This window comes from Coptis chinensis, chromosome 2 (assembly GCF_015680905.1).
Source record: "Coptis chinensis isolate HL-2020 chromosome 2, ASM1568090v1, whole genome shotgun sequence".
NCBI classification, from domain to species: Eukaryota; Viridiplantae; Streptophyta; class Magnoliopsida; order Ranunculales; family Ranunculaceae; genus Coptis; species Coptis chinensis.
Genome location: NC_141457.1, coordinates 8,440,879 through 8,464,548, shown reverse-complemented (window position 1 = coordinate 8,464,548; position 23,670 = coordinate 8,440,879). Strand labels below are relative to the sequence as shown.

The window sequence follows — 23,670 nt, the reverse complement described above, 5'->3', positions numbered from 1 at the left end:
TTAGATAAAAGAAGGGGACGCGCAAAGTTAATTAATGATACCCCGAATGTTGTTGCTTGGTTCTTTCAGGCAGGGGTAGAATTCTTCTTTCGGGATTATTTACGCAATGAGTTTTTTGTGGTTGATCATTGGTACCGGTTTGAATGACAAAATCGTGGTAGTGGTCATCTTCATGGATTTTTTTGGTTAAGGGATGCTCTAGATGTTACTCGGATTGGTATAAGTGTAGCTGACAGATCTAATGTCATTGAATATTTTGATAGACTTGTTTGCACTATGAACCAAGATCCAAGCATGTCTAGAAACCTACAAAAGCATCCTTGTGCACGTACTTTGCCACTCGACTTACAACTTGATACAGATGAGGATGACTATGTTTCATTGGTCAATTGGGTCATGCGACACTCTATATGTAGAAGTCATTGCATGCGCGTACACAAAGCAACACAACCAAATACTATGTCGCTTTAGGTACCCTTTTGATGTAATTGGTCAATCGAATATTGTATAAGAGCCTCCCAACAGTAATATGCATCGCTTTGTGGGGCGCCGAAATGATGAATTAGTATGTTCCCACAATCGAAAGATTTTGCAGACCTGGCGTGCAAACATTGATTGGTCGTCTGTCCTTTCAGTGTAATATGTTGTAAATTACACTGGTAAATACACTGCAAAATCTGAGCCAGCATCAAAAAGTTTCAGAGATACTTTACAAGAAATTGTTGAAGATTTTCGTCGACCCTATCAAAATGCGAGATCAGCTTTCAAGCGGCTCCTTATGAAAAGTGTCTCCGAACGAGATATTTCTGCACATGAAGTATGTCACTTGCTAATGGGGTACCCACTGACACGATCATCCAGAAAGTTTATACTCTTAAATGTAAATGAAAAGAGCAAGTTAGCATCAACTATACGCCGTAGAAGAGTGGAAGAAGATGAAGAGATTATTCGAACATATCCTAGCTTTGTAGGAAAATATATGCAACGACTTTCTAACTATGAAAATACTTTCCTCCTTGATATGGCAAAGAGACACTACTTTCTTCGGAATGTTTGGCACACATCTCGAGTTAACACAGTTGTGTGTTTGGTTCCTGAGCTAGACGGTCACATCATGCCAAACACTGAAAAATAGGAATCATTTTATCGTCAACAAGTCTTAATTCATCACCATTATCGAAGTCTCGAAGAAGCAAAAGAATAATTTGCATTGTGATCCGAAAGATACTATAACTTGGGTTTTCACTGTAATCATGGGATAATTCTTCCAGAACCAGTAGATGAAGAGTTTGAAGATGGTATTGAGGCAGAGCTTGGTACAAAAGACTCACTTAGGGATGAGTAGATGATGGCTGTCGTAATGGGGCCCATGTTTGTCCCTGGGGAAAATGTGGAATTAGGAAGGAGAGACTTCGACATTTCACACAATTGGGGTGAAGGTTTACAACGATATCGAAATATTGAGACTGATAGAAAATTCGTGCATACTCTACGTGGTGCCAATGAAATGAATAGTGATCCTCTTACTGATGTAGTAGATACTGTATTATCTCATGAACAAAGAGTGGCTCATGATATGGTTGTTAAAGCACTACAAGATGGAGCATGTATTCAATTGATTGTTTGTGGGGGTGTAGGTATGGGAAAGTCCACTCTCATATATCCAATTGTGCACTCAATTACTGCAATCTTCAGAACAAACAAAGCAGTACGTGTCATGGCTTTTATTGGAGTTGCCGCTTTTAATATCACTGTAAAGTGGAAAAGTTTGAAAGAAACTTCCAAAAAGATTGAAGGTGATCAATGTCGACGTATGCAAGAAGACTTTAAAGACGCCAAACTTATCATTATCGATGAGTACAACATGATTGGAAGAAGTATGCTTGCAAATATTGATCGGTGTAGTCAAGATATTTTTGCAAAAAACGAGCCATTTGTAGTCAAGATATTTTTGCAAAAAATGAGCCATTTGGTGATGTCTCTATTATCCTCGTTGGTGATATGCGTCAATTACCTCATGTATGCGACAATGCACTATATGTGTATTTTAAGTTGAGTTGAGCAGTTTGTAAAATAAATAAATGTGTAACTTGTTATATGTATACTATTTTAGAACCTTTGGGATGTTGTTACTTTGGTTCTTCAAATGCATGTTTTTACTTATGACAGGTTTTATAATTTCTACATATGACAGGTTTTATGATTTAATATTGAAAATACAAAGAAGAGTTTGTCGAAATTTTCATTCGTAAAATGTTGTGATTTTTCTACGTGGAGAATGTAATATTTGTTTCTAAAATAAATAACTGTGTAACTTGTTATATGTATAGTGTTTTAAAACCTTCGGGATGTTACTTTAGTTTTCTGATTGTGTTGTATACATGTATTTTTGGTTCTTCAAATAACGAAAGACAAAACATGTTTATTTGGAATAACAGGTTTTGTGATTTAATGTTGAAGATATAGAGAAGATTTTGCCGAAAATTCTGTTCTTCTCTATTTAGAGAATGTAATATTGTTTTAAAATTAAATGTATGTTGATAGGATATTATGTGACTTAGCTCCAAACATAAAAGGGCTCCATTGGCCATAGAGTTGGGGTGCCTATCGTAATGCATGACTACTTAACAGGGGAAATTGCCGCAAATGCTAACTTCTTTCATTATTGTTGAGATAATGGTGTACTTCTTCACATTTACCACGCACGTAGTTATTGATAGATAGAATAATCATAGTATACATTTCAGTGTACGTGTTAAAACGTTACACATGTTAATACACGACTGTTGGTTCAAGTACGCAATAAAATAACCGTAGCAAAAAGATTCAATCAATATTGTTACATTTGATAAACTAGACAATGATATAGTCTATTTTTCTTAGTTTATCTGTCTAATTATCAAAAAAATAATCAAGTTGTGGAAATAAATAAATATAATATATATAATATATAAACAAATAAATGATATGCTACGCTCACGCCCCCACTGCAATGGCAATATACTAGTTTTAACCAAGGCCCAAAATATCGAATTCGGTGAATATTTTGGTGTACCCAAAAACCGATATATATTGGAAATATCGGATATATCCATTTTTTGTGTGACCAGTCCAAACTATGTAAAATATCAGAAATATCGGTAAAAAATATCGGAAATATATTAAAAACGGTAAAAAAGTCAAACGATATATATCGTAAATATCGCATACATCGGTTATATCGGAAATTTCGATATATATCGGGAAAAAAAGATTTAATATTCAGTATATATATCGATGTCGGTGTACCAAAAAAACGATATATATCGGCGATATTTTGGGCCTTGGTTTTAACAATTGTATGGGCTTTAAGAGTTGGGAATTGAAAGTCTTGGATGGGCTAAATACTTTACTTAAAGAAAGCAACGAGAAAATGAGGGCACAACTCGTCTTTTCTTGTTTTAAGCATATACTAGCCATTTGGCCCGGCCTATGGCCAGACTTGCTACATAGATAGCTAATGACTCAAAAATCTAAAGTCCACTTAAATAAATAATATATGTATATTGATAGCTAATGATTTATTGGGCTTACTTTGTCTTCAGTATGATAAAAGTTTAGTCAATTGGAGAAATTAGCACAATTATGAGAATGGATTTTTGCTCGTGGTGTACTGTGATTTCATCAATATTAATCTAAAGAGCGAGAAATAAAATGTGTGCCAAAAGAAAAGAAAAGAAAAATTAAATAAATATGTACAAACCGATTATTTAAAAAAAAAAATCAAATCCTGTGAAAAAAAAATGTATATACAATTAGATCCTAGGGTGACTCAAACATGTATTCATATTCAACAGCAGAAAGGACCACTTTCCAATTTTGTTATCCTTTACAATATGAACATATGACTACAATGGAAAAAGATAAGTAAAGTACATAGGTGACTCTTTTATAGTAAAAGTCATATGCCATGAAGAGGATAACGGAGAATGTATTCAGGCAGTACCAAGAGCTCCTATGCCATAATGATTTCTCACAGAGTGATTGGAATCAATCCCGCGCCTTCTTAAATCCCGAGTACTTGCAAATCCGCATTGTTACTACAATTTCTTTATGCTCTTGAAAGAGTACAACCTTCCTCGTTCAGCCACCTGTAACATGAACTATTATCCCAAATACTTGTAAACCCGCAATGTTACTGCAATTGCTTTAAGCTCTTGAAAGAGTACAAAGTCAGCAAGTTGAGCAGCAGAGGTTGCATAGAAGAGTATTTTTAGAAAGAATTAATCCAGAGAATCAGGCGCTTGTGGTAAGCCTTTACAATGACATTTTGCTTACTGTTACTAAAGCTTCTCTATTCCATTGCCATTTCTTACATATAGTTTTGGTTATCTGCGATCGGCATATAGTTGCCTTGTATTGATGTTCCTACGTTATTACTGAATAGGTTTGTATGCTACTGAATTGCATAAGTATTCTTATACCGTTCATCTGATGTCTAGCAGTAGTAGAATTAATCATATAACTCAATGGTGAGAACATTTGGTGTTGACTTCATTCTACATATCGAAAAAGAACTTATACGAAAGTGACTAATTTAATAACCTTGGCCAAGTCAGTTTTAAAACAGACCAAGACAAAGATCTTAATATCTTATACACCTTCGCCCTCCTTTATTAGCAATGTCAACATATAACATGGGACCGCATCATATGCACAAAGGACCAGCTGGAAGTACCAACCCACTGTATGAGAGTTCCTAGGAGACAAACTGAGAGTTGCAAAGATAGCTTCTTAATATTAAAAGTAAATCCTTGAGAAGATTAAAGATGCAAAATAGCTTATTAGGATAGAATCCAAGGAGTTAGAGAAAAAGTCAACCAAAATCAATAAAAAAAAATGAAGAAAAAAATGTATAATCTTGCATAATAAACAATTAAACACAGCCAAGAAACAAAGGTCTGTTTTGAGACTTGCCCTTAGCGATCTCAGCGCTCAGGTAAAGAAAATAAAATAGTTCCACCATATCAAAAGGGGAAAGTTTACAATTATCAAAAAGCTCATACATGATGACCAAGTCCCGTGATTATCAATAGCAGTGCTACAAACCCTGCAAGTTGTAACTGTATGTGCCACATATGGAGGAACACATGTCAAAAGACCCATCTTGACATGTGTTAAAATACTTCAGTCAGCATGTGTCCACTTCATGGCTTACATGATCCTAACTAACATAATCCTGCTTGGTACCCAAACACCAAAGCATCTACCCACATGAAGCATAGTTACCAAATTCGTCCATACCCCCTGCGTTTCCCGTATCGGTTCGTCCGTACCCTTTTAGGGTACTTTTGCAATTTGCGAATCCAAACACTAATTTCAGCGAATTAACGTCCCCAATTGTTATGGAAAAAGAGCAAGAATGAAGAAAATAACTTGCAGCAGATAATAGAAAAAATTACCATGGAATACTAACCTTTCTTTGTCACTGCAGTCTTATGTCTCTCTCCCTCTCTCTTGTAATAATCTACTTCCTGTTAGATGCTGTATTTCATTCTTTATGCCCGTAATGCGATTAATCGCTTCATGAATGTTTCAAGCTTTAATTGTTCTGACCTTTTGTTCCAATATGTTTTCAATCTAAGTTACATTGACACGGGTATATGTACCCATATCCAACACTAACACACAGTGTTCGACAAACTTTGAGGTATATGTATCGGACACTGTGTTATATATATATATATATATATATATATATATATATATATATATATATATATAGTCTCATAAAAACATATTATAGCGAATTCCGACTCCAAATAACTTATCCACTAACTTATCTTGATAAGATTTATGTGTTTCAAAAGCAATTAAACTATTTCGTGATATCCAAAGTCAAAATTCAACCCATCCAGTCAAGATTGTGCTACTAATGCACGTATTACTTGAACAAATGAATAGTCCTATAGATAAACTGGTTAATATTTACCAATTCAACTTTCAATAAAAACAAAAAGGAAAAAAAAATATAGTTGAGTATGCTTAGATGTGTCTCTTACAATCTCATCGATTTCCCAGCTTTTGAGCTTTAGTGAAGGCCATAGATCAAGCATCAGATAGGCAGAAGTTCCACCCCTATCAATTAGAAAAATAAATAATAGCTGACATAATTAGAGATGCAGAGAGCAAATGGTATTCCCTCTTAACTGTGAAGTTGCCTGATGATGAAGTGTCAGAGTAAATAGAGCACGCTCAATGGAAGTCTGATCTAAAGGAACATAGCAAGAAATGGGAAGAGGAAGAGAAAGAAGGAATGAATGGAAAGAAACAAAAGGGCTTCATAATGCACTGTGCTGTGATTCTGTGATGAATCAAATCCCTCCTCTATCCACTGGTGAACCAAGTAGACATTAGAGGGATAAAATGAAGACCCATGATGCATGGGAACGATGTTGGAGGGTTGTTGATGGTTTGTAACATAAGTTCTTATTCCTGTGTATTCTCATTCATCAGTGTAGATTATTAAAATTTCTGATTATATTTTGGGTCGTTAGAGTGTTAACATTGTCAGGCAGATGACTTTCAGGTTCACAGGAAGCTGATATCTATTCCATAGGGGCTACCGCCTACTCTTTTAAAACGTTACTTGAACTAAATCAATGGAAATGACTAAATCATATGTCTAGATGAACAAAGAGGGAGATCAACTTCCATTGCAATAATCATCAAAGGAGTCGAAAAGAGAGGGGGATGACAACTGCAAAATTAGTGTTGGAAAAAGAAACTATAAAGATTTTCTTCTTCGTTTTTCATTATTTTCAAAAAGCAATGTTTTATTAGTTTAAATATACAGAGCAAAAGATAGAAAACGATAACACAAAGAAAGATTGAAAATCAAGATGACCCCTAAAAAACCTAAGCACAGAACTTACCCTGCACCACCTTTTGCAAAGCCTCAATAGCCAACGAATCTAACCCAACAAACACTGGATTCCTTCTCATAATTTTCGACACAATAGTCTGCTTCGGCCTCAACCCCTCTGCAATAACTCTTGTAGCAATATCCTAAACCCAAAAAAACACATTCATAACCCCAAACTAAAAAACATCAAAACCCAAACAAAACAATGCATTTTACACCACACCTTGTCAATAACTTTTCCAACGCATTCCAGATAAGCATTAGTATGTACAAATTTGACTTCCACATTAAATGGAAAGTGAGACTGACATATCCTTGTTCCAAAATGGACATAACCTGTAGCAGCCTCATCTACTACTTCATTTTCTTAATTGGAATATTGGATAGGGTGGTGAGGCGGTCAGTGGTGGCTAACATATCAACATCTACGAATTATTGGAAAAGCTTATGTGTCCATCTAAGAGAAAAAAGGGGCTATAAACATATTAGTTCTGCTAGTGTATGGTTATATGTACCTCTTAAAACATGATTAATTGTTCAAAAGGGGAAGGAGATGGGATTTCATAATTTTGATGCGTCAGGACACTAAAATCAAATTTTACTCGGCTGATGCCTTCTAATTGTCTAAAAAACTTGAACAGCCTACCATCATCCTATGGTATAAAAATCAATTTCAGATTCATTGTCTAATATACGTGCTTCACAACTTGGGCAAAAGATTTAAAAAAAAAATTGAATCATCTTTGCAACATAGGAATAATAAGAACAGACATACTAACTATGAAGAATTGAATAATATGAAAATAGTTGCCAGTCGATCCTGCTCAAGTAGAGACACCATATGTCGAACTTTCTAGTCCTTCCCATGTTTTTTCTTTAATCGTTCACACTCCTTGAAATGAAAAACTGATATGCACTTCTCGTTCCCCGGGGTGCGTCTTGTTCCTTGCGTTGTTTCTTGGATGTGGATTTTGAAGTTGGTTTAGTTAACAATACCTGAAAGATCTCAAATGAATCCAAGAAGATGATGACGCCACAGAATAAGAAGAAGATAAATTTGAAGTCTGAGTTCTAATATCATAAAACAAAAATGAAATTTGGTACAGAGGGATTTGGGAGGTGTTGCCAGAGAACAACATCTTCTGTAATTTTGATATCACTCTATCATCCTGAACAATTTCTTAGTTTAATTTTGGAAGAAGAGAAGAATAAGAGAGAGGGTTATAACTTTCCCATAAACCCCATAAGAAGACCCTAATCACACTTCCAATGTCAGGGCCCCCTTTGTAAATTACATTCCTTGAGGAAACTAAATAAATTTTTAACAAATAAATAAAACACAAAAAAAAAGAGATTAAGATCTAGATAATGGAACCTGATATCTGTAAATATTGAGCCGACGGACTGATGGAGTTGTTGTTGCTGCTGTTTTCCAGTAACTGATAGTGTTTTCGATCAATATTTATTTGGTTTTTGATTTTGAGATAGAGAAGAAAGATGGGTGGAGGAGAATTTTTAATGTCCTAATTAATCATGGCTTTAATGGGGAGGGCTTGGAGCACCCGAAGGGTTTGTAACTCTGGAGAACGAAGGGTTTTTCATTTATTTCCGCAGTTAATTAAGACTCAAATTATCAATTCATATCCGGAAAATAGAGATCATTAAAGAGTATACACTGCACTTAACTAAGAAAATAGTTAACAAAAAGTTGAATATTAAGGTCTTTCTAGTGAATAATAAAACAAAAAATGGTGTTAAGATCATCCAAAAATTCAAACTTTAGGCACTACCGAAACATGCAAAAAAAAATTCAATCCATGAAAAAACTCAACTCCATAAGCACTTATGTTGTAAAAAAATCCAAATACATCTCAAAACCCTAAAAAAATTAGAGCTATCGTGCAATGACAATGAATATAAATCAGAAGCATCATATCCTAAAATATTGGGTACTAAACATAAAGTTGAAAACAACGGAACCTCACCTCAAAGCCAATGGATTCTTCAGGACCACACAAATAGATATTACAAAAAAACATATAGAATATATCCCAATAGCAAGTAAGAAAGAGGTAAACAAAAGCTGTGTTCAAGTATAGACACACACTCACCTCTTGCATTACTTCAAACAATTACTTCAAACAATAAATATGGCTATATTTGTAAGCCATTAAGCTAACACCTAACAAATCTCCTGATAAAGAACAACATGCACTACTTGTTCTAGACAACACAAATATTGTAAATAGATTTTTTTTTTCTTTTTTTCTAAAAACAATTCTTAAAAGGTTGGCGATTAAAGGCGACTGAACCTGCATTCAATTGAAATATATCACAAATACTTCCAAGAGAATCCTCCTCCACCATACATTAAAGGACAAAAAAGCATCATCAGCCGCATTTGTATACTTTGCTAGCATGTATGCCGCTCAATCTGTTTTTCTGAACCCATGACAAATCATGTAATTGCTGAAAAGAATGTAGAGTTTAACAACAAACATTTATTCCATGCATACATGAAGAGCAAGAGTGAGTGAGAAACCCAAATGATGAAGGGGTATATCCATGGGACACAAATGAAAATGAGTGAAACCTAGGAGAGAAAATATTCATAATTTCAGGTGGGGTTGTCGGTAACTTGGCCTGTTCTAGAATATTGTACGTTTGCTTCACAATTGACTCGTCTATCCAGCCAAGACGGTATGACATGTCGACATCCATAACCTGCACATCAAGATACAACGTTCTTCAACACGAACAAACTAAAATTCAGAATCGATACAGTGAAAGGAACTGCGATGGGAAATATCGTTCCAGCTGCAACAGCTTCTCCATGAAGCCACTGACCGTAGCCAAACCCAGTCTCTATTGCCTGAAAAATAAAAATGGTGATATGTTATAGAATTTACTCAATATGATGTGGTTTTTTTATTCTGACAATGATGATAGAGTTGCTATTCATACAAGGCTAGAATAAGCTGACAGGGCTTATAAACCTATTGGAATAACAAAGGCAATTTAGCATAATACAAGGCTGCTAGGTCCATTCTCTTCCAAGGCATAAAGTTATAAAGCTGGGTACCTTTTCCAATATTTTGGGACATATGGCCAAAGAGATGCACGTCCACAGATTTCCATAAGACTATTTTGTCAATTGAAGCCGTTTTCTTCCAATGGTAGGGATTTTATCTATCTTTTATGTACTTTGTGCCTAGATCAGGCGAAATCGGGAAAATGGCTTGGGCACAGGGAAATTCAGTCATTATGTTTTCTTCGAGTTGTATCTCCATTGTACTTGTGGGGCACTCAAGTTACTTTCTTCCGGTTCTTATGAAACATTCACCCTTTACTGACCAGGGGAGAAAACTTATCTTCTGAATTTAAAGAATAGATGATAGGAGATACTTATAGAACATACAATATTCTAGAACAGGCCAAGTTACCGACAACTTAACGTACAACCTTTCCGATTCTTGAGCTTATCATTCCACACCAAAATAACTAAACAAAGAAGTCGTGGTCAGCTATTTTCAAAGGCTCAAACTGTATCCAATGCCTACCTCCTACTCTCCTAGCAGTGGTTTCAAGTGACTCTGCTTAGTTTCAAATTTTCGCTCCCTTTGAGAGAACTTGTCTAATCACCTTCTACGATTGAAAGTTTGAAACAACGTTGGACTCTTCTTGATTCGCTTTATGTTGGATGGATATTACATATTAACGATGGTCAGCCATCACGAACACTTCTTTAAATGGCAAATTTGAGGATGTTATGGTATAGATAAAGTTAACTATAAAAAATTTCATCGACAGATATGAGTTCTACTTTTAGGCTATTACCCTTTACCTTGTGAATAATTAGTTTCGAATCTATCTAGCAGTCTTCTTTGTATCCCAACGCCTGACTATCAACCTCAGTCCACCTTCCGCTCAGCCATTTGGCCCGGCCTATGGCCGGACTTGCTACATAAATAGCTAATGACTCAAAAGCCTAAAGTCTACTTGAATAAATAATATATGTATATTGATAGCTAATGATTCATTGCATACTTTGTTTGAAGAGTTTATGTTTTTCTATTTTTTTAAAGAGATTGCAAGCTCTCAAACCTTGATCTAGTACGTGTAATGCGTACATTTTTTCTGGCTGATCCATTAGCAGTAGCGAAAGACAAATCGATGTCAATTTCAAATCTAGATGAATATCATGATATAGGTGACAATGAATGTTTGTTTGTACACCATATTGCACCATTTGCAATATTGAAGTATTGAGACAAATAATAGTTATCACAACAAAAATGTAATTTCTTTAAATTCCCAAGTCAATTTGATCATTCAGGTTACCTGTTTTGGAGATTGATATTTGCTCCATCAATTCCTTGTACTTAGGACTATTTCAGGAAAATGTTATACATGACAGCTGAATTCTATAGTCTTTCGAAGTAGATGTAATTTTAAGAGCTTGTCCTTGAGGCAGTTATTTTCGAGACCGAGTTGGGCTAAGATAAGTCACATTTGCACCACACAAATGTTTGCCATTTGAATGTAATTGTAGTTGTGATATTATTCTCTAGTCACTTGGAAGGGTATGTTGTTGTGAATACCGTCTCATTTAACTAATGTGATCAATAGTTTCTATTAGCTATAAACATTTTCTTTTTTATGGTAAAGCTTCACTCCTCTGGTTAAATAAAAACTTGACCTAATAGATTGACTAAACACTCAAAATTGAAATTGATATAAGTGTTAGAAATTGATTGAAGGTAAGAGAAGAAGAAGGAACAAACCGTGAGTTTGTAGATTGAAAACCACGATTGGCAACGGTTATTTTCTCTATTGATTTAGTTCCATTGATTATTTTATCACCGTTCAACTAATCCAATACCAAGCCAATCTTGAAATACAAAGACATTCTTAATCTTATTTCAGGAATTTCACCTCAGTGTTCAGCTCTTTTGTGCTCTCATTGGACTTTAACATTGGAATCAAGTAAGGCCTTCACATGACACAACTCCGCAAACAGGAATTCCACTTTCTCGGTATGAATTTCTGCAATCTTGATCGCATCATCAGCATGGCTCAATGCTTGATTCTTTGCATCACTCAACATGGCCATCTCATGTTTCACTTGTTCGAGCTCCTCAGTAGTAGAAAGTTATAGGGCTGAGACATCAGCAGCATGCTGGAGTCGGACAACATAGATCTCTTTCTACCATTCCTCTTCAATTCCCTCTTTTGTGCTGCCTTTACTCCTACCAATTCCAATTCATCAGCCCGAAATTTCTCAATCTCAGTAGTCTCCTCCGCTCACTTTTGAGAAACTAAAGCTTCCCCAATCTTTTCAGCAGGCTCCTCAGCCAATTTCTTCACCCTAGTTAAAAATACTCCTCATTATTGGAATCTTTCGATCACAAATTACTTCATATATGACAATACAATAAGTTTTGACAAAGCAACCAGCACAATCATTAAAAGGAACTTCTCTAAGTTAACCAATAACAATACCTATACAATGATCATTACAATAATTAACCATAATACTTGTCATTCATTCCAAATATATATATACATATGGGAATGTGAATGTGTTAGTTCGATAGGGAAAAGGCTATAAGGTTTAACTCTAATAATTTCTATCTCATGAAAATTCAACTAAGGAAAGGTCTCCATATGAATTAGACCTACAATTCCTCCACAAATTCAAATTGGGTAGATTCATTGACAAAAGAACCCACTGGTTTGCCACCAATCTCTCATTCGTTTAAAAAATAAATAAAGCTAACCAAGGACAGACTCAAGGAATAACTTCAATGTTATAGATATGCTAAGCTAGATGAACATGCAAGGGACGCATATTGAAAATCAACTCAGTATATGATCTCAATGAATTTCGGAATTCTAGTCAGAGTTTTAATAATTTTTAAAATTTTAATTTATCCTCCGTGTACACCTAGAAAATTGATAAGGAGATGTGAGAATCACTTGCAAGACCTTTTAGTAGCCTGCCACTATCAAAAGTATAAAAAAAAAATTAAGCCTTCTTGGAAATAAATAATAATCAAGCAAGATGATGAGTGACCAATAAGCTACAGGTCTATAGCTACCAATGACATCTTATTACTTTTACCAATGTGTACATCCGAATAAGAGAATACCAACTTGGAATTCATCAAACACTTCCTAAGCTGGTTTCCATTACCAAGTGAATTATGATTCAACCACTGAAATAGTAGAGTGCTTTCAATTAAACCATTCACTAAATATTATAATACAACACATACATAATATGATTGTAGACTCGGTTACCTTTCAAAGCATCTATACTTTCTTTAGTCATTCATGCTAATGAATAGAGTGCATCTGCTGTGAACTTATCAAATTATTAATGCTTCTTTCCTAAATAGAAATAGGAATCGGCCCATCCCCAACGTTTTGGCCTAGTGAGCCATCAAACACCTTCAAGACTCCAAAACTTCACAAACAGACTCCAAAAAAATGTAGTTCACTCTTGAAGCGCAAATCACTTTTCTGACTTGTCTGAAATTGAAGTTAGGAACAATGTATTGAAACCAACATTTATCTCTAAAATCTACCAATGAACAAAACCTACTATACAAACTCAAGCCATAACAAACTCAATAGAGTATACAATAGAAACCACACACACCTTGAGAGTTTAGTTTAAGAACAAAATGTATATGACTGCTACAAACAATGTAGAACAACTCGATCATTTTACAATGTTGTATACTAAATTATCATCAAAAGTAAAGCATACCCATTAATATTAAATCTTAACTACTAACTCAAATTCGATGAAACTTGAAAAACCATTATGAAGAGTTTTACTCACCAATGTTTGATGCGTGTTTACACAAAGACCCATGAGAACCCATTAGCTCTCCACTCGAAGCTTGGGCGATTTTCTTCAATCAAACACCACATTAACATTCATATTTTGTCTTAATGGCTGGACTTTTCTGGACGACGACATATTGAGATCAAAATCCTTGTTCGACACAGTTAGCGTAATTTGTTTGGCTTCATTTGTCATACCAGCCTTTAAAAGAAAAGCTTAAATAATTCACATTGATCACTAGGCAAACTCTTCTCTAAATTATCTGAAACCGTGTGACTTACAGTGGTTAAATTGTTTTGATCATTTGAAAACAAATAGTTTTGATCATTTGAAAAAGGCAAGCCAGAGTTCGTTAAATTTCTAACCTAAAAAAAAGAATGAGAAATAAAAGAAATAACTTACATGAGTGAATTGGTGATGCCAGATTTTACATGCAAACCAATTGATAGTGCCCGACTAAAACATTCTAGACAACAAGATCTTTGGTGTCCCGATTTGTTGGTAAGAAGCTTCAAAAGAAATAAACCAAGTACAAACAAATTGGGAAATAACCTAGTACCAACGCCGAAAACATCTCCTAGACAACAATCCAAACATCAATTATGCTTGAACACTCCCTAAAAAGAAACAAAGATAAAGCAAGAGCTTTTACTTGAGTTTCTAATAGAACCTATACCAAAGAAAAAACAACTACATCACAAAGGCATAGTTGGAGTTAGAGGCCGTGGAAACGATTGCACAAGACAAAATGACTCAATAACAATAAAAGATGCTTCACCTAGCCTATCAATGCTACTCTCAACTCCACATACAGTTCTTATAGAAAAAAAGTTCTTTGGTACACTTACCTTTTGCACAATGTGCGCACCTAGCCGTTCATTAAGCGTCATCAAGTTTTTCCTTAATTGCGGGAACAAACATTGATAGGTGAACCAATGCAAAGACCACCACCGTGAACGATCCTTCCTCTATGGCAAAGAAAAGTTGCATTCTTTGCATCCTCAATCCGAGCTTACAATCCTCAAGCTCGGTTTACGTAAAGACCCACCTTTATAACGCAACTCCACCGACAACTTGGCAATTCTCTCGGCCGACTTCTCGAATCATACCGCGAACTGCGTCTCGGACAACTCCCATTTTATCCGAGCTATTCTAGCATGGATCTCATCTTTTGATGCAACATCCGCAATTATTGTGGTTGAATCCTTGTTGATGGTCACCTTTCTCGCAAATTCCAAGTCGCTCAACTTCAAGATTTTCTATCATCAAGCCCGGATCACCGGCTTGGAACTTAGCTCCTATGACGAAAAGAATGTAGCGGATAAACGTAAGTAAAAGTGGAAAAATGTTGACAACATAGTTCACACTATCCAATATATCTTTGAAATATATCTCTAAGCCGCTATGATAGAAGGAATCACCGATAAATGCAAGTAAAAACTGAACAACATTAATAAAGATAGTTCACACAATCCAAAGTGTATGTTGAAATATATCTCAGCTCTAACCATTAAAGGGTATATTTTCAAAGGAGAAAATAAAAATGAAAAAAAAAATTTGAGGTGATTTGATTTTGTGAGCTGCAGAATCAAGATCAAGGTTGTTTAATAAGTTGCTCATTTTCAAACAGATGGATCAATTAGAAATGCTAGGTCTCAAGGATCTAACACCCCAACCCCTTGATTCATCTTAAAAATCTCAAGTTGAAACTTAATGCCATGTTGACCGACTCTGTTATAGCATGATGGGGACATTTGCAAGAAGGACCACACTTTCGTAAATGAGGGGTTTTGCTTCCACAATAGCCCCATCATGGTTGAATGGAATTTCTCCACCATTCCTAGCAACACATAAGCATTTCATCGAATCGAGCAACTATCGGTGCATCTCATCCCATTGGAGGAAAGGTTATAGTGCAAAGGATATGTCATAATCGGGTTATATTCAAAAGGATGGGGTTTTTCATTGTCCACTATGTTCACAAAGACCAATGGGAATCTTCTCTTTCCTCGAGAAATATCATCTATACAAATGACCTTCACGTACTCTTGTATTCATTGACTTCTTCAATTCTTTTATGGCAAGCTCTGGTTGCCCAGGAATTCTCCTCAGTTGAAACTTAAAGACCATAGTCCCATGGTTCCCCTTTTCTTTCCAATACCTTTCAACTATGTATAATCCATCATAAGTGTATGTTGATACCCTTTTACCCCTTGTATGCAGCATATCACTTCCTTTCTTTTCTTTAAAATCACAGAGAACTTTAATACCTTTCGTCTCCTTAAATCCACGGATAACTCTGACAGGAGTTTTTTCGTCAATGCTATTCTTCAGATAGAGGTTTCCTCTCAAGCTTTTGATCTTCAGCTTTCTTAGTACCTACTGCCTTTTTATAAGTTGATTGAAGTGTTGAGACTAAATGGAATCAAGCTCAGATCCATTTTCTTTAATGTTTGAACTAAAGGAAGGAAGCCATATCATCCACATTTCTTCTTTGTATCCCAACGCCTGACTATCAACCTCAGTCCACCTTCCGCTCAATCTTCTTTGTAGATTAAAGAATGGTTTTTTGTTTCTCTGGTTTTTTTTTTCTAGAGAGAGAGAGGCGGAGAATAAACGAAGTGTTTTAAGAGAATATGGAAAGGAGTTTTTATCTATTTTGGGTTACTCTAACCAATTGAAATCGGCAAAAAAGGGCGTATAATTCATTTTTTTATAAAAAATCTGATGTGTGAAAAAAAGAGGGCTGACGTGGGCCACTGGGAGCATTCTCAACTACTCAGTATTAATGGTATTTGATTTCATACACAGTACATCACTAAAAACAGATGTATATATATTTTTTGCTCCGCCACTGACTACCGTTATGTATAAGCCTTCAATCATTATTAAAAAGAAAAACCCATTTCCCTTTTTCCCTCAAATTATTCTTGAATTTTCCACTTCTTCACTACAAACCATCACACTATCAAAACCACTTGTCATTACAAACCCACTTTACAATCTCCTCCCTCAAACTCAAAACCCAAACAAAATAGTCAACCTTATATGCTCACACCTCAAACACAACAACAACAGCCAACTCACTTCCCTTGACTTTAAAAAATAGGTTGCTCCTCACTTGCGCAGTGATGAAATTACTCGGGTTTTGCTAAGATGTCAGTCTGACCCTGTAACTTCTTTTCGTTTTTTCACTTGGGTAAGAAATTATTTAAGTATTAGACTTACTGTTACTAACTACTGTGCCATTGTACATATTTTAACTTGGTCTAGAAAGTTCCATTTGGCAATGAAGTTATTATGTCAAGTGATTGAGGTAGAATGTAATGGTGATGATGTTTTTGACAAGTTGGTATTGTGTTTTGAAGTTTGTAATTGGAGTGTGATAGTTTTCGACATGCTTATAAAAGCGTATGTTAAAACATGTAATGTGAAAGACGGTTTGAAAGTTTATAAGAAAATGATTGGGATGGGATTAGTTCCTGATGTTAGTGCTTGTAACTGTCTTTTAAACGGGTTGTTGAAGTCGGGTCATGTAGATTTGTGTTGGGAAGTTTATAATGAGATGGGGAGAGTGGAGATTACACCTAATTCATATGCGTTTAATATATTGACTCACGTGTTGTGTAAAGATGGGGATGTTGGGAAGGTAAACGAGTTTTTGGAAAAGATGGAGGAAGAAGGATTTGAGCCGGATGTCGTGACGTATAATACGCTTATTAAAAGTTATTGTAGGAAGGGGAGGTTGGACAACGCATTTTATTTGTATAAGATTATGTATAGGAGGTTTGTGCCACCAGATTTGGTTACTTATACTGTTTTAATGAAAGGTCTTTGCGATCAAGGGAAGGTGAAAGAGGCTCATCAGCTATTCCATAGGATGATTGATAGAGGATTCCGTCCCGATACTTTGGCATATAACTCTCTTATTTGTGGATATGGCAAGGAAGGGAAAATGCAAGAAGCCAAGTCATTGTATCGTGAAATGATTTAGCGAGGGTTATCACCGGACAGTACCACTTGTCATTTGCTTGTCAAAGGATATGGTAAAGTGGGTAAGTTGCTTTCTTCTTTGAATTTGGTTGTGGAATTTCAAAGATTAGGAGTTCTAATACCTCTGGAGGTATACAATTACCTTGGAGTGGCTTTGTGTCAAGAAAACAGGCCACATGCAGCAAAGAGCCTTTTGAGAAGAATAGTCATAGATGGGTGTGAGCCCTTTTTAGAAATGTATAATAAGTTGTTACAATGTTTCTGCAAGTCTGATGGTTTGACTGAGGCACTCTCGTTGAAGGATAAGATGATCGAAAAGGGTTTGAAACCTAATTTGTTCTCTTACAGAATTCTGATAAGTTCTTTATGTAAGCTACATAAAACTGCTGAGGGAGAGTTTATGATGAAAGAGCTGGTTGGAACGGATCTGGTTCCCGATTCTGATATCTGCAAGGCATTGGTAAATGGATATTGTAAAGAAAGGAGTTTTCACAATGCAGAGTCAATATTGATCTACTTTGCCCTGGAGATTCAAATTTATGATATCGGAAGTTACAATGTACTAATAAAAGTATGGAGTGAGGAAGGTAATGTGCTGAAAATCCTAGAGCTGCAGGATAAAATGATGAAACTTGGCTTTGTTCCAAATGGTATGACATGCAAGTATTTAATTTATGGGCTATCCCGAGCCGGCAATGATAAAAGGACGGTTGAAGTAGTGTCTGTAGAAACTCCTATTAAATCTTGAAAGGAGCTAAAGGTACATTTTGATTTTGATTTTTTTAATGTGCTGATGTGCTATAGATTTCTCAATGCAATATCATATTAGGAAAACATCATTGTATATTGAGTTTGATTTATATAATTGGTTTGAAATAACATTGGAATATGGACATTTAGCGAAACACACACTAAGTTTGTTGATTGACGGTAAAAATATGGTTTAGAGTTGATGATAGAAAGACTAGATATTGAGATGGAATGAAGTTAGATGATGGCGGTGATAGAAATTCACTCTAAAGCAAAATACTTGCTAGAAATAGTTTATAGTAGTGAGTATGAGTATCAATGAACTCTAGACAAAGCCCTAGTAAAGCAACAACCGTTAAGCATGAAAGAGAACTGAAGGAAGAAAGACTAAGACAAGTCTGATTGGAAGTCTTATGCTAAGACAAGTAAGTTGAAAGTTAAAGAGTAGTGACCAAAGGCTGAAATCCGTTACAAATACAACATTTACAGTCCTAGACTTGACACTTTCACTTTCCCTATCTCTATGTATAAGTAAAAAGTGTGGCCGTATCTTCATGCACCTTAGACCCTTACAAAGTTCTGATAAGTTCTTTATGTAAGCTACATAGAAGTGTTGAGGGAGGGTGTATGATGAAAGAGTTGGTTGGAGCAGATCTGGTTCCAAATTCTGATATCTGCAAGGCATTGGTAAATAGATATTGTAAAGAAAGGATTTTTCATAATGCAGAGTCAATATTGATCTACTTTTCCCTGGAGTTTCAAGTTTATGATATCGGAAGTTATAATGCACTAATAAAAGTATGGAGTGAGGAAGGTAATGTGTTGAAATCCCTAGAGCTGCAAGATAAAATGCTGAAATTTGGCTTTGTTCCAAATGGTATGACATGCAAGTCTTTAATTTATGGGCTATCCCGAGCCGGCAATGATAAAAGGATAGTTGAAATAGTGTTTGTAGAAACTCCTGTTAAATCTTGAAAGGAGCTAAAGGTACATTCTGACTTTTATTTTATTTTTTAATGCGCTGTTGTGCTCTAAATTTCTCAATGCAATATCATATTAGGAAAACATCATTGTATATTGAGTTTGATTTATATAATTGATTTTAAATGATATTGGAATATGGATATTTAGCAAAACACACATTCACACATTAAGTTTGTTGATTGACGGTAAAAAATATGGCTTAGAGTTGCTGACAGAAGAGTAGATATTAAGATGGAATGAAGTGAGATGATGACGTTGGTGACAGAAATTCACTCTAAAGCAAAATACTTGCTAGAAATAGATTATAGTAGTGAGTATGTGTATCAATGAACTCTAGACAAAGCCTTAGTAATGCAACAACCGTCAAGCATGAAAGAGAACTGATCAACTGAAGGAAGAAAGACTAAGACAAGTCTGATTGGAAGTCTTCTGCTAAGACAAGTAAGTTGAAAGTTAAAGAGTAGTGACCAAAGGGTGGAAATCCGTTACGCATACAACATTTACAGTCACCCTTACCACAGTACTAGACTTGACACTTACAATTTCCCTATCTCTATGTATAAGTGAAAACTGAAAAGTGAGGCCATATCTTCATTGCATCTTAGACCCTTAGTCGAGGATTTTGAGTTTACCTTTCTGATTCAAGATTTGGGTCAATTTCTTGTTGTTTGGAGCTCCTACTGCCCATTATACGTGTTTGTGAAAATTTTGTTTTGTACATATATTTGTAGATATCCAATTTGAAGCAAAAATCATTGGTGGGGACTCACTTGTGGAAAAACAAAGGAGACGGATATCGATGACTGAAGGGGATTCTATGCTATGCTATGTTGGTTGGACGTCAAATTTAAGAAGTAGAGAATATGTTGATGGGCTTGGCCCATACAATTAAATGAGGCAATTTGTAAGTAGGGGTCAGTAACTTTTATTTTGTCATCTCTATCCGTGACTGAAGGACAGTGGCTGAACCAATGTAGGAGAAAGTGCAGAGGGGTGTGGATAGGAGAGCATTCAGGGAGATATTAGTCTGCTGGGGAACAAGACAACAGCCTGATTATGAGTATTTATGGGGACGGGGATGGAGTGCGGGCGGAAGGAAGCTACTGTTGAGGTTCCTTCATCTAGCTGTACTTGCAGCAGAGTGGGGGTCAGTGGTGGCCTTATATGTGTAATCTAGTTTAGGTGGGTATTTTGGGGTGCATACATGGTTTAAGAGTTTTGTCTCTCGCTAATGTGTTAAGGTTGATGTAATCCTTTTGGTTATATTTAGGGTTTAAAAAAACGCATCAAAGCCTCATGGCTCTCTGCCTCTGTGCTGCTTGAGGCTTAAGCCACAATAATATTAGAAAAACAAAACAAAACAAAAATAAAAATAAAATAAAAGAAGTGAGAATGTGGAAAAATGGGATTTGATTTGATGATGGAAGTTTGTAATTCCTAATAGAATAAGGTGTTTTAATGCTCAAAACATAACCTAATAGGGAGTTTTGTAATCTTTAAAGAAGTTATGAGGGTCAAAATAAATGTGATTGAAGGGGATCAATGCATTTTTTTTTAACCTTGGCTATATCAGTAAGCATGTCTTATATATCAAAAGAAAGTGATTGAAGGGGACTTCGAGTTCTCCTACTGTTATAACTATTTTTCTCATTGGCCTTAAGATTTTAATCCCAAATTCGCATCATCTTCTTTTCAGTTAGGTTTCTTCACATTTGTAGCTTGCTTGTTGCTCTCATTTTGGTTTCAAAGTGTGGAGTGGTGTTAATAGTCTCATCAGTAGAATTCTGAAGTTATTTGGGGGAAATTTGGAAGTTATTGTTGTTCTTTCCTTCATTTTCATCAAGTTGAGAACTCGATTTAGGGTGTGGGTAATGTCATGGGAAGCTCAAGCTGGTAACACATGCTTTTAAGCTGTTAACACATCCTTATAAAGTTTGGGCAGAGTCTGAAGTATTTGATTGGGGACCCATAGTTACTGAACTTTCTCAAGTGTCCCTTGGTTTTTATTTTCATATCAATTGGGAGCTCTATTTTCTTATTTTGGCTTGTGATAGCATTTGGTAGGTCAGTGGTTTGCTAGTCACAGATGTTAATCTCCGTTTAGTTAGATTATTGTAGTTATCATCTAGTCTATTCATTTTTCTAAATCATCTCACCAGTTGCTAAACATTCCCTTTAAGCTTACCCTGTAAACTTATATTAAAGAAAGTTTGGAACCTGTAGCTGGGCATTTTCTATTTCCTTGCGGTGTTAGTAGTAAGAAATAAAGGTAATACATTGCCCGTTTACCAAAAGATAAAATCTTATTGAGGTCTTGGACTCGAAAAGATAATTAAAACAGAAACTCATCTTTTTTACTTTATTCACCCTACATCAGTCTCCCTGATATGCTTTAACATGTGTGAATACCTAGCTAGTCTTATTAAAACGTGTTGGCCTTTACTCACCAATTACTATATCTGAGATGATTGTTAGACGCTTAGTCCCGATGTTTTGGCGTATTATTCTCTTATATCTGGCTATTGCAAGGAAGGGAGAATGCAAGAAGCCAAGTCCTATGTTGAAATTATCCAACATAGGTTGTTAGTTGTTACCGGACAGTAACACTTGTCGTTTGCTTGTCGAAGGATATTACAAAGTGGGCAAGTTGTTTTCCTCTTCATGTTTGGTTGTGGAATTTCAATAACTAAAGGTTTTAATACCTCCGGAGGTGTGCAACTATCTTGGAGTTGCTTTGTGTCAAGAAAACAGGCAGCATGCAGCAAAAAGTCTTTTGAGAAGAATCAGAAGAATGGTCTGACCGAGGCACTGAGCCTTCTTTAGAAATGTATGATCATGAATTGATACAATGTTTTTGCAAATATGATGGTTTTGACTGAGGCACTGTCATTGAAGACTGAGACGATCGAAAAGGGTTTGAAACCTGATTTGTTGACTTAAAGAGTTCTGAGAAGTTCCTTGTGTTGACTACATAGAAGTGTTAAAGAGAGTTAATGATGAAAGAGCTTGTTGAAGCTGATCTACTTCCGAATTTTGCTATTTGCAAGGCGTTAGTAAATGGTTGTTCTAAATAAAGGAATCTTCACATTGTAGAGTCAATCTTAACCTATTTTGCTCTGGAGTTTCAAATATACAATATTGAAAGTTACAATGCAATAATAGAAGTATGCAGTGAGGAAGGTGATGTGTTGAAGTCCCTAGAGCTACAGAATAAAATGCTGAAACTTGGCTTTATGCCAAATGGTTTGACATGCAAGTTAGTTTATGGGCTATTCCGAGCTGACAAAGGTAGAAGGAAGTCTCAGGCGGTGGCTCTAAAACATTGTATTGAATCTTGAAATAAGTTAAGGTATGTTCTAATATATTCTTCTATATTCAAGTGAGCGGAGCGAACGTTCTAGGATGGTGGTGGGGGGGGGGGGGTGGCCAAAATGTTTTTGGTTGGGTCTTCGTCTCCCTCTCCCTCTCCACGCCCTTTCAATTTCTCCCTCTCCACTCTCCACGCCTTCAATTCTCTGCTCACGCCCCCACTGCATAGCAGTATACTAGTTTCTTAATTTACCGATATAATCTAGCATTCTCAATGTTGTATCATTTAAAAAAACATGTGTATTGAGTTTAACTTTTATAATTGGTTTGAACTAACATTGGAATATGACTATTTAATTGAACACACTAAATTTGTTGATTTACGGTAAAAAATTGGTTTAGAAATGATGAAACAAGAATAAATATTGAGATCAAATGAAGTGAAATTATGAAGTTGGTATGGAACTATGGACCAATCACATTTTGTTGTCCCATGGACAGTTTTCTTGTATGTTCACATATTTGATCTTGTCATTTTTTATTCCTCGAGTTCCTTTTAGCTTGCTTACCTAAGAAACCAAGATTGACTCGGGCATTATGATTCTTCTTAAGTAATTTCTTATTGATTTAAACCTCATAATTAGATTCCTTGCATTGTGAGGATAACACCCCGTTTTTTTTTATATATATTTCCTATTTACTATAATAATAATAATAATAATAATAAGGGGATAAAGATTAAATAGAAATAGAGAAACGTGGGGAGAGAGAGAGGATGCGGTCAAACCCCCTTTCTTATTTTTCGGGGGTTTAGATATATCAACAAGAAAATAAAAATAAGGGTTAGTTAGACTTACCCCATTTTCAAAAATAT

At 35.5% G+C, this 23,670-nt stretch overlaps 2 long non-coding RNA genes across 3 annotated transcripts; one reads left to right on the top strand and one right to left on the bottom strand.

Annotated features, from left to right (window-relative positions):
* Window positions 1-3,772: 3,772 nt before the first annotated feature.
* Window positions 3,773-5,544, bottom strand: LOC147514701 (uncharacterized). Its single transcript, XR_015213263.1, has 2 exons — window positions 5,456-5,544; window positions 3,773-4,130 (listed from the first exon to the last, which is right to left on the bottom strand). It is a non-coding gene; the product is annotated as an uncharacterized LOC147514701 (long non-coding RNA).
* An 11,043-nt stretch (window positions 5,545-16,587) lies between these two features.
* On the top strand, window positions 16,588-22,005 carry LOC147514700 (uncharacterized). Of its 2 annotated transcripts, XR_015209319.1 has the most exons (3): window positions 16,588-18,513; window positions 19,231-19,490; window positions 21,184-22,005. It is a non-coding gene; the product is annotated as an uncharacterized LOC147514700 (long non-coding RNA). The 2 variants fall into 2 exon arrangements; XR_015209313.1 differs by lacking the exons at window positions 19,231-19,490; window positions 21,184-22,005 and adding an exon at window positions 20,219-20,890.
* Window positions 22,006-23,670: the final 1,665 nt, after the last annotated feature.